Source organism: Brienomyrus brachyistius, chromosome 15, assembly GCF_023856365.1.
Source record: "Brienomyrus brachyistius isolate T26 chromosome 15, BBRACH_0.4, whole genome shotgun sequence".
NCBI lineage: Eukaryota > Metazoa > Chordata > Actinopteri > Osteoglossiformes > Mormyridae > Brienomyrus > Brienomyrus brachyistius.
The window spans coordinates 5872043-5882587 of record NC_064547.1 but is presented as its reverse complement, the minus strand read 5'-3'; the positions used below and the strand labels follow the sequence as shown (position 1 = coordinate 5882587).

At 42.5% G+C, this 10545-nt stretch overlaps 1 long non-coding RNA gene across 3 annotated transcripts in view; it reads left to right on the top strand.

The window, feature by feature from the left end:
* Nucleotides 1-9415, top strand: part of LOC125708994 (uncharacterized) — a 29175-nt gene extending 19760 nt beyond the window's left edge. The window contains exons 3-8 of one of the 3 annotated variants that reach the window (XR_007382568.1): nt 556-614; nt 1452-1712; nt 2092-2395; nt 4539-4647; nt 9005-9098; nt 9196-9415. This is a non-coding gene — a long non-coding RNA (uncharacterized LOC125708994). The remainder of the gene's footprint in view (nt 1-555; nt 615-1451; nt 1713-2091; nt 2396-4538; nt 4648-9004; nt 9099-9195) is intronic. The other 2 variants (XR_007382569.1, XR_007382570.1) reach the window with 2 other exon arrangements.
* Nucleotides 9416-10545: the final 1130 nt, after the last annotated feature.

Here is a 10545-nt window from a genome sequence, read left to right as displayed (position 1 = left end):
AGATTAAAAACATGAAAACATCGATCACTATACTGAGGTCCTTCACTCACAGAGAAGAAGACAGATGCTGTCGAGTGAAGCATTCCAGAATAGTGGATGAGCTCATAGTGAATTCAAGCCTGTATTCCAGACCTCCCCCTGTGCCCTTGAGCTTAACAGTTATCTCCCATCATGTGGAAACACATAAGCAATCACTGCAGAAGCAGCCTGACCCCTTAGATTTGCCCAGTGCAGGATCAAGAGAACCTTCTAGATTCTGCTCAGGCCAGTACCTCTACTGCTCTCTATCCCCACGTTGACACTGTATCTAATTAAAAAAGGTTCACAGATGGTTAACGAATTTTTAATGTGCTAAATGGCACCCTCCCCACCCTCCCAGCTGAATTATTTTTAGACGCTTTTGCGTTTGATCACTCTGGGGGGACTGATACTGTAAATAGACAGCCCGCACAGAGAGTGTTCATGAAAACACTTGTACCCTGTAGACAGGTACTTTGTCTTTTCCCTTTTGGATCCATGACCTCCTTCATCTTTGCTTACCTTGGTGTTTTGCAGCCACGCGATTCGTCTACCAGCCAGCCAATGGGAGGGCTCTTTGGAAGCGCCAGACCGTGGTATGACCACTCTGTCATCATCGTGTCGGATTACTCCATCTTTTTGGACCTGTTTACCTGCAACATCTCGCAGTTATATAATCATGTTTTAAAAATAAATGAATATAAATGGAAAATGAATAAGCAATGAGCTAAAGTAGACAATCCGTCTGCTTCATTTTTGAAATGCATAAAATGTCTCTTACATAACCTGTGGCTAATTTTAAATGTTATGTCTCATATTCATTTACAGAGCTCTGTACACATATAAATTCGGCATATTTTATTTACTGATGTGCAGAAGTCTAATTTATCGGAGTGTATAACAGAGCGATGCCCCTAATGGAGCAGTCACAAAATCCACAGCCCTTTATTATAATGTTAATCTCTTTCCATGCATGTTTTAACTTCTGGCCTGCAGTATTAATGTGCCGTAGAACAATGCAGGTTTATGGTTCATGCAAGGCTTATGGTTTATGAAAAGCTCGTCCGTGTTTTACAGCCTCGTGAGTTTATGTAACTGATGTAGGATCAGTGTTTTGGCACGTGTTGTGTCAGTATGTTCATGCTGGCCAGCCCAGCTGTAGACCTGAGTTTATAGCAGCCAAAGCGCAATAAGTCAGTCCACGCCAACATCGGGTTCAAAACCTCTCAGTCTTCAGATAAGTGCTACAAAATCCAGACCAAGATTTAGTTTCTACCAACCAGTTGTGACTGTGACTCTTTATGCTCAACTGGTTGGTAGAAACTAAATCTTGGTCTGGATTTGTAGCTTCCAGGCCTGAAACGTCCAACACAGGGTGGTAGTGTTCCAATTTGGCCATTACTGGGTCTTCTTGCTTGCTTCTGTTGTTCTAGAGCTCTCACCAGATCCGCTACTTTCTTCGGCCCATTCACCATTTCAGAAGGTCTTCCTCAGTAACTCCCACTTCTGTGCAGCTCGATCCACCCCCCCGAGCAGACACATCCCATTACCATCCAGCCAGTTGACCCCCGCATTTCCAGTCCTAATCATGCTTGACTTCCCACGGCGACACAATTGCAGCTGGCTATGTAACTAAAGTGGAATTGCTGTGGGCTGGAATCAACTGCTTGATGTTTCTGCAAATATCTCATTTGGTTAGTTTTTCATCTCTTTTTAAACCCAGGAAGGAAAAATACTCTTGCTTTTCTTGAAGCAAAGAATCCTGCCGTGTTTCTCTATGCTTATACTTATACTGCAATTTTTTATTCATTCAGCAGTTACTTTAATTTGTGTCTGACATGCTTTGTCAATGTAAATAGTGACCCTTGTTTCACATGTCATAATGGTGAGCAATAATGCAGAATGATTATCCATCACCTGTCAGTCTTATCTGAGCTGAACATTGTGTGTTATATTGATGTAGATGTGTTTAATATATAATATTTTTCTCTGTAGATTAGTGCCGCAATGTGTTCTTATTGCCTGTCCTCCAGGCGATCAACACATTGATTCTGCTCCTTCTTTTTCGCTTAGGTGTATTTCTTTTTAAGGACTGGCTCTACAGACAGAGGGCGAGAACTTGTAAAAGTGAGGGCAGTTCAAGGGTCAGAGGATTTCCGGGGTTTATGCCGGATACTGTCTCACATCATAAAGCTGAAGCTTTGTTATAAACATCCGGCTTAATCCCCGTAAGCCCATCCCCAGTGTCCCCCATCTGTAAGAGGGAGAGTCCAGTGGAAGTGCAAGAACCCGCATTTGGAAGGCATATGAACTGGCCTGAAGAGGATGATGTAAAAGTTCACAAGATGCAGGCTCATTCATAGAGCTTATTTTTAAGGTGAGAATTAGAGAAGGATGCAGATTTGGTTACCGGAGCACTTTATAGTCCAAAAAAAGGAAAATAAAATGGAAGAACGTTACATTTTAAGATAAATATAAAATTGAGATTTTACACGAAAGTCCTTTGTTGAATGAACCTTATGTGCAGAATTTTGTATCCTGAAAAACGTCGTCCTCTGATGTCAGTGGAAGACAATCATCCCTGCTGTGATTGTTTGCTTCCCACGAATCCTTTACTGTATGGAGAAGGAAACGTGACAGAGCAATAGTGCTTGGAAGCTTCCTTCTGCTGGATCTGATTTGCATTTGCAGAGTACACACACACACACACACACACACACACACACACACACTGTTCTTTCATATTCTGCATAAGATTACCATCATTTGGTTCAGACTCTTGGTAAATATGGGGAAATTGTTGAATTTTGCATGGGAATGAATTATGGAGAAATAACTATAGGTGAGATAGGTGTTTGATTTGAAATCGCAGTGCATCCTCCCTGTTTTCCATCAGAAGATCAAAGCTTCTGAGAGTTTGCTTTTTACACATCCCCCTGACAAAAGTCTTATGTAATATTAATACACAGCATTGTCCTTTCATTAAATTTTCAGCTCAGAAGTATCTGCTGTAATCTTGTGAGATGAGCCCTAGCCAGTTATCAAAGGAAATGAATGCATGGACCAAGTTAGGTTGAACATAATTGTACCTTTGCAGCATTGGGGAAATGCTCAGACCGGGTGTGTCTTTGCAGCACCTGGCTGGGTAAAGGCAGACTGGATTGGATGATGGAATCCTGAGTAGCTCGTGTTTGATTGGTTGGGAGTGTGGAGCAGTCCATTACTGAATGCCTTGGAGGGGGAAGGCTATTTGGGCAGAGCCACTCCCTCTTTGGTCACTAGCTTCTCCGCCTCCCTGCCAATGGGCTGAAGCTAACAGTGACTTGTTACTTTCCCAAAAGTCCACTGAAGGAGGATGACTAACACTACCTGGCACCATGTTATTCTTTAAATTCTTAACAGCTCCCCTGACTTCCATGACACACAAGCTTGGCTTTTTCCAGGAAGCAGAAAGAAGCAGCCAAAATGCCCGCGATCTGGGCAAAAAGACAAAGCTTAGATGTAATACTTTACTGGAAATATTCCAATTACAAGTGCAGGAATTCATTATCCGATGTGATGTTGTTGGAGGAGCCTTGAGCCAATAAACACAGAGCATGCGGCATAGGAACACCCTGGATAGGATGCTAGCTCATGCAGGACGCACGCTCACACACACAATCACAATTAATGTTTGAAATGAATCACCTAAGACCATTATTCTAGTCCAGTGTTTAAATTGTCAGTTTAATTAGTTTAGTATATAACAAGGGTACTCCATGGCAGACTCTGGTGCACATCCTGACAGAAGCACGATATAATATAGACCATTTAATCGACCTACCCCCACCATCCCACAGATCAGCGAAATTTACCAAGGGGGACCCCTCCCTCCATTGGTAAAACATAGTGGGCCATAGCTTTTTGAGGCTGATACAATTTGAACCTTGGGGACCTTGAGTATCCCTGGCATACAGTATTAGTTTTGTACATTATCCTGCAGTTGCAGATAGGGTATGTTGGCATGTGGTTCCGCTGGTAAGTCTCTGTGCCTGTGATTTGAAAGTCGCTGGTACAAACCCAGCCTTGGGTCACGTGTTCATGGGCCCTTGAGCAAGGACCGTAACCCCCAGGTGCCGCATGGGGGTGCCCCTTTTCTGTCACCTCCAAGTTTAGATAGTAGAGGTAGTGAGGGGAGTTTCACTAGACCACTATTCCATTCTATACACATCATTCACTAAGGAACAACAGAATGATCTTGTATTTATTGCCTTGTTTGACTATTGTATTAGTCCAGGGGTCTCCAACTCCGGTCCTGGAGAGCTACTGTCCAGTAGCTTTTCTGTCCCACTTGGCTTCTGATGAGTCACACCTGTTCCTGGTATTTACCTGAGAGCAGGTGAGGCTCATCAGAAGCCGGGTAGGATAGAAAACCTACTGGACGGTAGCCCTCCAGGACCGGAGTTGGAGACCCCTGTATTAGTTAATACAAGATGATTTCTATTGTATGTCTGAGTTCTGAAGCCTGAGTTTCTTTGCAGCTTGCAGATCCCCAGAGAAGTTGGGTCCTCCCCCCCCGTCCAAACCGAGAAACATACGCTGCCTTCTTTGAGGACTCTCATGGGGAGAGAGGCCAGCCATCTGATTGAGGTGAGGATCTTCAGCGGGGGCGTGCTCATGAAGGGAAGGTAAACACCGGGGGTATTCCGGCAAGGAATCACAGCCACCTGGCAGGGTGTAGAAAAAACGTCACCACCATCTGTTAGCCTGGGCATCTACAGCAACAAAAGGTAGTGCTCTCACCGTGAGTCCAGCTAGGGTCACTGAGGCACACCGACGTGCCATGTTAAGTGTGATGCATGAGCGTAGATCTGCCACAAGTCATACAGGTCAGCAAAGGGGGTGGGGGGGGCAGAAGAACCTCGTTCTGCATGTTCTCACCCTAGATCACAAACATAAAGATGCATGCAGCTCAAGAGAAGCAGTCGTGACACCAATTATCTGGCACCATGTTACTGGGCAAGGCTGGTTGCCATGGAGTTTCAGTTCCTGGTGACGAAGGATTCTGTCAACCTGATCACAGCCAGACCAACAATGCTGTCCCGTCACATTCTCACATGGCGAAGTGCATCGATAGAGTCAAACTGATTAAAGTCACAGCGCAAAAAAATAGGAATTATTGTTTTATTTTATTTTCTTCGCTAAAATACCTTTTCATCTTACGATATTTTCACTTTATGACAGGTTTATCGGAACGTAACCCCATCGTGACCCAGGGAGCGTCTATACTACTACATACTTGTAGTGATACATAAATACTGCATTATTTTGCAAAGAATATATTCCTCTCTCTATGAAATAAATGACTTAAACAGTCAAGGTCGTTGATTGATAATATACCCCTCTAGAAAAGGGGCTGATCGGAGTCGGGCTTGACCTGCCCTGGTATATTGAAAAGCCACACTGCTGATCACCAAATATAAACATTTCTAGACTTCTGTTCAATTCAGTCCAAAATAGGTTTCAAGGGTTAAGGGTTATTTTAAAACAGAAAACAACGCCAGCGCCATGGAGTCCTACAGTGATCAGTGCAAAGACACATTGAGGAAAATGAAATAAGTCATACAGAAGTCTAAGGTCACTGCTAAGGAGCAACAGCAGCTCTTGCATGTGGTAACGTCTGTGTTCACAAGTCTGTTATGACAAACGCACCAAACACATCTGTCTGTCTGTCTGTCTGTCTTCAAGACTGTTCAGGTAATATCTCTCTTGCACACAAATGGAATTTTCCCCTCAAAAATGCAGTACATTGATGAAACAACACAAAACACAAAACCACCAGAAATATTCACTGTGTTGCGTTCCATCACTGCAGCTCTGTTTTGCAAGTGAGCATCGCTGATATCTCAGAATAATCAGGTAGACTTCGGTTTCTACAGTTTCAGACCTGCTCCACAGGATAAAATCTAAACAGCTAAAGCCGGAATATACCGGAATACACCGGAATACACTGGAATACACCGGAATACACTCTTTCAAAGGCAGGAGAGTAAATGAATTCATACAGTATCCTTCCACATGCATTCATCTTTTAAAATTGTGGATAAATACAAGCTCTTAGCTAATAAACTGTATTTCCTGCTGAGTACTATGCTATGTAGCATTAAAATAGTTTGTCCTACAAATGCTCTTTTAGCATTTTAGGTATGAAATTAATTTTCGGTAAGAAAATCCATGCAAAAATTCTTTACATGACAATGACCATTTTTTGGTAAGATATAAAGTTAGTTTTGCTCTAATTCAAGGTTCTTCTTTCCTTCTTTTGCATGATTTATTATCTTTCATTTTCCCCACAAAGCTATAAAAAGGAGTGAATACTCCAATTTGTACGTGTCTTTTTTTCTAAGTGCTGCATTGATTTCTCAGTCTAGTATTAGTGGTGTCGGGTAGTAGGAGACATGGGGGGCCGGGGGTCACTTTAACCTGCTAGTGGGAGGGGTTTAACCTTGACTATCAAAACAAGACAAATGCCAGTGGACTTTAATAGAAAAGATCCCAGCTGAAAACGCAAACATTCAGATGTCTCCATACATAATTTATTTGTTTATCCCTTTCCACAACATTAAAACACCCTCAGTTATTTACATTATTTATTTTTTCCAGGGTAGATCGTCATCCTGTGCAACCAAAAAAAGCTTTTTTAAAATAAGAATAATAATAATAATGATCTACAGCCATCTTTATAATTTTCAGTATTTTATTAAAGTTTGAATTCCAGTCCTAAACAATGAATGTAACTTTTTAAGACCGTCCCCTTATACATTATGGTAGAGATTTCCAATCCAGTCCTCGGGGCCCCACAGACGGTTCATGTTTTTGCTCCGTCCCAGCTCCCTGCCAGACAGTCCACATGTTTGCTCCCTACTGGGAGCTGGGAGGATGCAAAAACGGGGACTGCCTGCTGGTCCCCGGGGACCGGATTGTGAAACAATGAATCCATTCATGGAAACATAATGAATTAGTTGCGGTAATCTACCATTTGGGGGCAAAGGTGTACACAGGAAAGATGTTACCTGCTATAGATGTAAAGCAGACAAAAGCCGAATGACAATTATTCCAACAAATATATATATATATAAAATATATGATATTTACTTCAAGGAACAAAACTTGAGATAACACTAGTGTGCATGTAGAGCATACACACACACACACACACACACACACACACACACACGGTACATCCTAAGTTTTAATATAGTTGCATATAAAGTAAATACACTATTGATATATCCTAATGCATTTGCCTTATAGCATTTTATACAGAATACACATGAAACACATAACTATGCATACAAATGGCAGAATTACAAACAGACTTCAGGCAGTTAATACCGCACCAGTTAGAAAGTAGAACCATTAAAATAAGATCTGTGAGCATGAACAAACCCTCCTGGAGGGAACGAAACTCCTGAGTGGATGAAACTGTTGGGGTCCAAGGTCAGCTGGCTGCTGCGTCCCATCGGCTACACGGACCTTGAACAATTATTAGTTGTGCGGATGCCGAGAGATAGAAAAAAAAAATAAGAATAGGAAAGCAGAAGGTCAGCCGGCTGCCAGATGGAACAGCTGTGCCACAGCGGGGTCAATTACTGGAAGCGGAGCGCCTGCCGTCCGCGTAGGAGAGTGTTCCGAGGCGCGTTCTGATGGCGTACTGATCTCACTCCACATGATTCGGCCACTGGGAAGTAGCTCATCGATCCTGCCAATTCCCTGTCCCCTTTCAGAGTACCACTTCAGAACCTGGGTTTTACCGTGCTCACAGGCAATTAATTCATGAAATGCATGGGTTTTCAGGATATCTTTATAACCCATTACCATTAATAAAACCAAGAAGAAAGGATAATTGTCTCATGTTTTACTGTTTATATATATATATAATTTACGGTATTTAACCAGAAGGAGTTGGGCCCGTTCGGTAAAACCTGGTAATTCGCGTAGTGTGGTAACCACATCAGTCACAATCTCATTTCAACGGCCTGCCTTATCAGGTTTTGTTTGTTTGTTTCTCCAAGGAAAAAAAGTGTCCTTCAATTTTAGGTTATTTGTGATTTTCTGTCTTTGGAGGAAATAAGACATCTTATAATTTTTTCAAATTTATTTTTATTTTTAATTTCACAGCATGTCCTCTTTAGTGCACAGTAGGAATAAATATGTTTCCTTACATCAGTGAAAAGATAGATGCAAAAACCAAATGTCCACTACAATGGGCATAAATGAATGGGTGGGGTCTCAGGAGGATAAGAACAATTACTGAATGACTTGTCAGATTAATTAGTTGATTATTTATATAATCGATAGTGACAGACCTAATCTGATACAGATAGGGTGTTTTCATCGCTCATTGTATTTCACATATTTCTCTCTGGAGGAACATGAACGGCCACAGAGCTCAATGCGTTAAATCCAGGGAAGAGCTGACAGAAAAAAAATGATCAGAGATCCTCAGAATTGATCAAAGAAAGACACCTAAGCAAGTGTCTTTGAATTCCTCCTCTGCTCTGAGCCTGTGGAATTTGCATGCTGTCCCTGTGTTATGTGGCTGGGAAGCTGGCTGGATTATCACATTTGCAATCGTTTGAAATCCTGAGACAGAATCAGTCGATAACTCACTGAACCCCTTCAGTCACAAAACCATTTACCCTCCCGGCAGAAGTGTTTACCTCTCTTTTTCGCAAAAGTTACAGACAGTTATTCCACACTATGCTGCTTCAGCCACAAATTGTCCATCTACCAGGTTCTCCGACCTCTTGTCGCCTTGCACCTCATGTCCAGAGGCTGGAGTGGTGGCTCTTAGGCTAGGGATCTGTGCCAGTGACTGGCAGGTTGTTGGTTTGAATCCTGTGAATGCCAGGAGTGATCCAACTCCATTGGGCCCTTGAGCAAGGCCCTTAACCTGCAATTGCTTCATCCTGGATATGATGTTAATCTACATCTAACCCTGCAGGCTGGTCCTCCAACTTACAGGGAAGAACTTGGGGTTTGGTGGCAGGATTGACACTCCAACCACCAGAAAAAAAAATCACATTTCTGGGACTGAGGTTCGTATCTCCACCCAGGCTCCACATGCGTGGCGTTTGCGTATTATGCCAGTGTCATTCTGATCCCGGTAATCAATCCCCTTCACTGCACCACCAGTACTGGAGTGCCAAGTCTGACGATGCAGCTCAGGGCACTGCAACCAGGATCCAGCGACCCGCAGCCCTTTCGCAAAGTCAAGGAACATGGAGCCGCTTTCACTCCAGTCTTCAGACCCATGGGGACCGACACAGTCCTCATAACCAGCCCTGTCATTGCCAGCAGTCGCATTGAAGTCACCCATGACCAGAGCAGTGTCACCTCGTGGGCACCCTTCAACCACCGAGTGAGTAAAATGTCTCCCTCAATAAGACATCACTCACCGCGGTCGGAGCATACACAACAGACAAGACACTCAAAGAGACCCTTAGCCTGAGTCTCATAATAAGTCCCTTGAAAGGAGTGACATCAGACACCATTGGAAGCAGCCGTCAGTCTGACCAGCCCAAACGACCTTAAATCTGACAAGTTATGCAGCTAAACAAAACAATCCCACTTTGTGATACAGGCCCTGATTAGACCTGAATAAAAGAATTGTGTTGTGTATGTGTCTTACAGCCCTTTTTCTCCTGTTTTATTAGAATTAAAGCCTTTTAATGTGACCACCCAGTCCAGTAAAACACCATTGCAGTTGTATAGGTTGTACAGATTTGCTGTTTTTTATAACAAAAGTTTGCCGAATGTAGCCGGAGGTTACACAAATACTCCAAACATTTGTAATGCATAACATAAACCTGATATACATCACATTAGCCCAGTTTCGTGCTTTGTTTAGTTTGACAGTCCTGTTTCTGAGAATATATGCTTGCGGAGAAAATAATTCCAAAGGGTGCATCACAGGTGCCACCTGCTGGAGAAAATGGTTGAATTTCAAAGAATAAAAGGCCACGTTCTGACGAATTCTTATTAAAATGGCTCCCCCTGAAGGCAACACAAAGCATTACAATGTGTGGGCTGTCAGAGTAGACCGCTTTTAGGAATGTTATTTATATCGGCACGTGTTTGGGTTTCACGGCTGTGCCTGCTGTGTGTTTCACATGTTTGTGAAATTTAAATTGTTTGCATTTTTCCCCCCTCCAGTTTATTCCCACTGTCTACAGAATTTTTTTGCACTGTTAACTCTAAAGTGTGCATGTTATGTTATGCTGTGTGAGTGTATGTGTGTGCACGCTGAGAATGACCTGCGTCCTGTCCAGGATGTCCCCGCCTTGTACAATACGTGGTACCTTATGCTTAGGGCTCACCTTGATTCCATATTGGATAAATAGCTTTGTAAGGCTGATGATTATATGCATGTTTAACAAATTAACTGTATTTCTTCTTAAAAGTAACTCTGACCTTCCCGTAGACATTTTTTTCATGTATATGTTGACTGTAATATGAAAAAATTTTATAAAAGAAATATTTTTT